Source organism: Passer domesticus, chromosome 9, assembly GCF_036417665.1.
Source record: "Passer domesticus isolate bPasDom1 chromosome 9, bPasDom1.hap1, whole genome shotgun sequence".
Taxonomy (NCBI): Eukaryota; Metazoa; Chordata; class Aves; order Passeriformes; family Passeridae; genus Passer; species Passer domesticus.
Genome location: NC_087482.1, coordinates 13206342 through 13212710, shown reverse-complemented (window position 1 = coordinate 13212710; position 6369 = coordinate 13206342). Strand labels below are relative to the sequence as shown.

General features: G+C 56.8%; 1 long non-coding RNA gene across 1 annotated transcript; it reads right to left on the bottom strand.

Annotated features, from left to right (window-relative positions):
- Window positions 1-1507: 1507 nt before the first annotated feature.
- Window positions 1508-1931, bottom strand: LOC135307601 (uncharacterized). Its single transcript, XR_010368313.1, has 3 exons — window positions 1857-1931; window positions 1697-1768; window positions 1508-1609 (listed from the first exon to the last, which is right to left on the bottom strand). It is a non-coding gene; the product is annotated as an uncharacterized LOC135307601 (long non-coding RNA).
- Window positions 1932-6369: the final 4438 nt, after the last annotated feature.

Here is a 6369-nt window from a genome sequence, read left to right as displayed (position 1 = left end):
TGGCATTGCACACTGGAGGAAGATTGAAAGCTAAATGCTCCTTCCTCCCACTGACAGTGATACTGTGCGACTCCTCAGGGATCCAGAAGGGAGCAGGGCAAGATTTTCAGAATCCTTCAGCCCTTAAATAATGTTAAGGGAAATGGCTTATGAGTGAGCTCTTGTCACATTGATCCTGATTATTCTGTCAAGAAAGGCACACGGAGGAATAGCCTCCAGCATCCTCCAGGAATTTCAAGCCATTTTCCAGCAGGGCTTCCAAAAAATCCAAGACATGATTCCAGTCTTGAAGGGATCAGAGATCAGAACGATATCAGTGGCATTCTGGGATCCCGTTCTGGCACAGGGAAATGGGCACTGCCAGGGTGTCGGGTAAGACCGTGGGAGCCAGATGGGAATAGACATGGCCAAAGGTGCACAGGGGCCTGGGGAGCTCTGGGCTGGCTCCTGGTCACTCTCCACACTCTTTCCCTGCCCTCAGCAACATCCCTGGGAGGGGTGGCTAGAGCACCACAGGGCCCCGGGGCTCTCTTCTTCACATACAAAAGAAATCCTCGCAAAAGCCCTGGGGAAAACTGCAGCAGGCAGTGCCACAGCTATCCATCCCTCCGTCCCTCTGTCCCTCCTGCCCTCCTTCTGCTGGGACAGCTCCCAGATCCCAAGGGCAAACAGCCAGGCCCTCTTAGGACACACTGGAGCCTTGCTCTCCCCCTCTGTCCTTTCCCCACCATGGGCACCCCGTGCAGTCGCTGCCAGGATTCAGGACATGTCTCCCATGGAGGGACCCCAGCAGGACTGCTCAGGACCCGAGTGCCCTGAGCCTGCTCGGGATAATTCCCCTGGGCTGTGCCTGACTTGTCCAGGCTGTGCCCGCACTGCCAAGCAGCAGAGAGGGCAGCTCAAGCCTCAGCAGGGCTCAGGCCCAGAGGCACGGCAATTACCTCCTGTGCCTGTGCCTGGCATGGCCTCCCTTCCTGCAGCAGAGGCTGGCACGGAACCACTGCTTCCTCCGGCAAATGCTTCCTCCTGCACAGGCTCTCCTTTCATTTCTGGAGAATGGAAAAGAGACAGCTGGATCAGATGAAAATATTCCTGACTGGGAATGGGGAAGGTGATAACTTCAGGAAGCATCACTTGTGAATGGAATGCATAAGGATCAGAAAACACCCAGGATTTTGGAACAAGCCAAGGCTGCTTCCTTCCCCAAACAGCCCCAACATCTGATCTGCCTGGACACCAGGAAATTGCAGGGGATCTGAGGGTGGGCATGGCCTGTGGTGCAATTGGGGCTGCCTGTCAGCTGATGCCAAATGCCTTCCTGCAGAGGCTGGGCAGAAGCTGCAGCCAGGCCAGGCTGGGAAACAGCCCTGCAGGGCGTGAAAGCAGCAGCGGGGCAGCGAGGCTGCCATGGATCCCTTCCTGCTGTGCCGGGCACGACGTGTCCAGATGTGCAGCCAAAGCCCCCGGCTGCTGAGTCCCAGGGGAAGCATGAGGCAAATGCACCCACCTTGTCTTCTCTGCAGACGTTCCTTCAGCATTTGCCACATGACTTCTAATGGGTCCTGGAATTTCTTGCCTGCCATGTCTTTGGTCTCTCCTGTCGGAGGACCTTAAGAGAAAGTAGTTCCATTTCCCAGGAATGGATCCCACAAAAGCAGGGCTCAGCTTGTGGGGTCAGCAGGGACACACTACTCACCCCTGCCATGGGAGCTGGCCTTTTGTGCAGCATCTGAGGTAGGAGTTGGTGAAGGCGTCCCTGCAGACACGCCTGTAACACAACAGCCACAGAAGCTTCTGTCACCTGGTTCTTACCAATCAGTCAAACATTACGCCTTGGTGGGACAGTGAGAACATACCTGCAGAATGCTCGGAGGGCTTCACAACTTCAGAGCGCCAGGCTAATGAAGAATCCTTCCCAGCATCCCAGTCTGGAAACAAACCAAGATGAGAACTGTTTCCATTGTGTGCTAGGGCTGGCTCTGGCCCTGGGCTGGCGGCAGGGCTCCCGCTCGGGGCTGCTCCTGTGCCTTGGGCCTCTGGGCACTCAGGGCCAGCTCCGCAGCAGCTGCAGCGCCAGGGACGTTGCTGCACCAGTCCCATTTCCCCGGGGCTCTGAACGAGCTCCAGAGGCCTGGAAGCCGAGGCGCCTCCAGCTTTGGCTGCTGATGGGGAAGGGCAGGCCCTGGGGTAAGAGCTGCTGCCACACAACCCCGGCCAGGCCTGAGCCCGGCACAGCAATTACCTGCTGTGCCTGTGCCCGTGTCTGCCATCGCCTTCCTTCCTGCAGCAGGGGCTGGCACCGAAGATGGAGTGCTTCCTTCAAGAAATGCCACCTTCCACTGAAGCACTATGTCCATCTCTTGAGAAAGGAAGGGAGACAGCTGCATCAGATGGAGCTGTTCCCCACTTGGGTGGTGGCATCAGAGGTAATATTTGTGAAATTTATGGAGCAGGAAAATGGCCAGGTTACAGTGGCATGATGAGAGCACTTGCAGCTCCAAACAGACACCCTTTTCCTAATCTGCAGGGCTGGATATTGTGGGGGATTTCAGGGTGTGTTACAGTTTGGGCTGCCTGTCAGCTGATGCCAAGTGCCTTCCTGCAGAGGCTGGGCAGAAGCTGCAGCCAGGCCAGGCTGGGAAACAGCCCTGCAGGGCGTGAAAGCAGCAGCGGGGCAGCAAGGCTGCCATGGATCCCTTCCCGCTGTGCCGGGCACGGCATGTCCAGATGTGCAGCCAAAGCCCCCGGCTGCTGAGTCCCAGGGGAAGCATGAGGGAAATGCACCCACCTTCTCTTGTCTGCAGGGGTTCCTTCAGCTCTTGCCTCATCTGTTTGAATGGTTCCAGGGATATCTTATCTGTTGTGTCTTGGATTTTACCTGTTGGAGTACCTTAGAGAAAAATATTTCCATTTCCCTGGAATGGATCCCAGAAAAGGAAGTCTCAGCCTGTGGGGTCATCAGGGACACACTACTCACTCCTGTGATGGGAGCTGGGCTTGAGTGCAACATCCAAGGTAGGAGCTGGATAAATCCTCCCTGTAGAGACATCTGTAACACAACAGCCACAGAAGCTTCTGTCACCTGGTTCCTGCCCGCTTGTCTACAATTCTTCCTTGGTGGCACACTGAGAACATACCTGCAGGAGGCTCCAAGGGCTTCAAAACTTTATTCATCCAAGCTGATGGAGAAGCCCTCCCAGACACCTCATCTAGAACGGATCACAGATGAGAACATTTTCCAGAGTGTGCTGGGATCCCCTTCTGGCACAGGGAACTGGGCACTGCCAGGGGTTCGGCTAAGGCCATGGGAGCCAGATATGACTGGACACGGCCAAAGCTGTTGGGGCCTGGGGAGCTCTGGGCTGGCTCCTGATTACCCTCCACACTCTTTCCCTGCCCTCAGCAACATCCCTGGGAGGGGTGGCTAGAGCACCACAGGGCCCCGGGGTTCTCTCCCTCAGACACAGAGGAAATCCTCTCTAAAACCCCGGGGAAAACTGCAGCAGGCAGTGACATAGGTATCCATCCCTCCCTCCCTCCCTCTGTCCCTCCAGCCCTCCTTCTGCTGGGACACCCCCCAGATCCCAAGGGCAAACAGCCAGGCCCTCTCAGGACACACTGGAGCCTTGCTCTCCCCCTCTGTCCTTTCCCCACCGTGACCAACCCGTGCAGTCGCTGCCAGGTTTCAGGACATGTCTCCCAAGGAGGGACCCCAGCAGGACTGCTCAGTTACCCGAGTGCCCTGAGCCTGCTCGGGATAATTCCCCTGGGCTGTGCCGCTCTAGTCCAGGCTGTGCCCGCACTGCCAAACAGCAGAGAGGGCAGCTCAAGCCTCAGCAGGGCTCAGGCCCAGAGGCACAGCAATTACCTCCTGTGCCTGTGCCTGGCATGGCCTCCCTTCCTGGAGCTGAGGCTGGCACGGAACCACTGCTTCCTCCGGGAAATGCTTCTTTCTCCACAGGCTCTCCTTTCATTTCTGGAGAATGGAAAAGAGACAGCTGGATCAGATGGAAACATTCCTCACTGGGAATGGGCCATGGATCCCATCCCTCTGTGCCGGGAACCATGCGTTCAGATGTGCAGCCAAAGCCCCCGGCTGCTGAGTCCCAGGGGAAGCATGAGGCAAATGCACCCACCTTGTCCTCCCTGCAGCATTTTCTTCAGCACTTGCCTCGTCTGTTTGGATGGTTCCAGGGATATCTTGTCTCTTGTGTTTTGGATCTTCCCTATCGGAGAACCTTAGAGAAAAATACTTCCATTTCCCAGGAATGCATTCCACAAAAGCAGGGCTCAACTTGTGGTGTCAGCAGGGACACACTACTCACCCCTGCTATGAGAGCTGGTCTTGTCAGCAATAACTACCAAAGGACGTATGAATCTCCTCCCTGCAGACACACCTGTAACTCAACAGCCACAGAAGCTTCTGCCATCTCTGCTGATCTGCACGGGCACCACTGAGCCGCAGGAGTGGTGAGGGGATCGTGCAGGGCGAGGGCACACACATGCATGGTTCTGTGCTGGCACCTGCAGCGCTGCCTCCCTGGCCCAGCTTTGGGCTCTGAGCTGGCAGCTCTCCCAGGGGAAAGGCCTTGACCTACCCTCAGCATCTCCCAGAGGCTCAGTCCTGGATGTGGTGCCTTCACCAGCAGGTTCAGCTGCAAAGAAAGACAGGACAGAAGAGCTCCTGTGGCACTGCAGGAGATCCTCAGGCTGCCCACAAGGCTCAGCCCCGGGGCACAGCCCTAGGCCCGGCCCCTTCCCTCTCTGCTCTTCTCTGTGACTGCACAGAGCACACGGAAGGACACACTGGCATTGCACACGGGAGGAAGATGGACAGCTAAATGCTCCTTCCTCCCAATGACAGTGATCCTGTGGGACCCCTCAGGGATCCAGAAGGGAGCAGGGCAAGGTTTCCGGATTCTTTCAACCTTAAGTTTATGTTAAGGGAATTGGTTAATAAGTGAGCTTTTGTTGAACTGATCCTGATTATTCTCTCAGGAAAGGCAGAATGAAAACTTACCTCCAGCATCCTCCAGGAACTTCAAACCATGCTTCATGAGGACTTCCTGAAAACCCATGTCACGATTCCAGGCTAGAAGGGAGCAGAGATGAGAACCATTTCCATGATGTGCTGGGATCCCCTTCTGCCACAGGGAACTGGGCAATGCAGGGCTGTTGGGTAAGGCTGTGGGAGCCAGATGGGAATGGACATGGCCAAAGCTGCACAGGGGCCTGGGGAGCTCTGGGCTGGGTCCTGGTCACTCTCCAACCTCATTGCAGGCCCTGTGCATCCCTGGAAGGGTGGCTGGAGTAGCCCAGGGCCCGTGGGGTCTCTCTCCCTCCCACAGAGGAAACCCTCCCTAAAGCCCGGGGCAAAACCATCCCCAGCGCTTCCCAGGGAGCAGGGAGCGCTGTTCCGGGAAAGGGCAGCCAGGCTGCCGGCTCACCTGCTCGCCGCGGCTGCAGCGGAGCAGCCTGGGCAGCCCTGGCAGGCAGGGCCACGGCCAGGAGCAGCAGGAGTAGGAGGCGCAGAGCAAGGGCCATGCTGCCTTGTCCTCCGCCAGTCCCGCAGCTCTTGCTGCCACCGCTGTCCCGACACCGCTGTCCCAATGTCAGCACCGCTGCTGCCACCGCCGCTGCTGCCGCAACAGTTGTGCTCAGGGACTGACTGCTGGCTCCTTGTGCTGCTGTGCAACCACGGGGCTGTGGCACCTCTGGCACCTCTGTGACCTCAGGGCCTGCTGAGAGCTCAGCCTGCTGTGACCCCGGAGCCCTGCTGTGACCTCATGGCCTCAGCTGTACCCCCAGAGTGTGCGCCCGTCTGCATGAATGGACTGCCCTGACTGTAAATGTTTTGCTTCATCAAAGGGCCATTGCTCAGCAAAACCTTTCTTTTGCCTGCTGACATTGCTGGTCAGGCTGCGTCCCTCAAGATGCTCTTGATTGTTGCAGTTCAAATTTATTTTATTGATTTCATTTTAAGTCTTGTTTAAGGGCTCTGTTGTGCCCCCGTTTTTTTCCTGAGTTGGTTCACCTGTGGGTTTTACCCTCCCTCCAAACTGTCCCTGGTGTCCTTCCCCACCCCTTGTTCCAGCTCTTTCCCTGCCTGTCAAGGCAACCCAGCCCCTTGGTTCCCCAACCTTTGGGCCAATCTCTGACTGCAACTCCCCTTTGGAATTCCCCTACTCCTGGAAGCCCCATTGGCCCTTGTGACCCATCCTCTCCACCCTCCTACCCCAATTGGCCCCAGACACTTGATGTAATCCCCTCACTCCTCTCCTGAGCATTCCCTATTGGTTCATTGTTTGCATCCACCCCATGACTTGTATGTGTACAAAACCCCTTGGGCAGTACAGCTAGGGGCTTTTC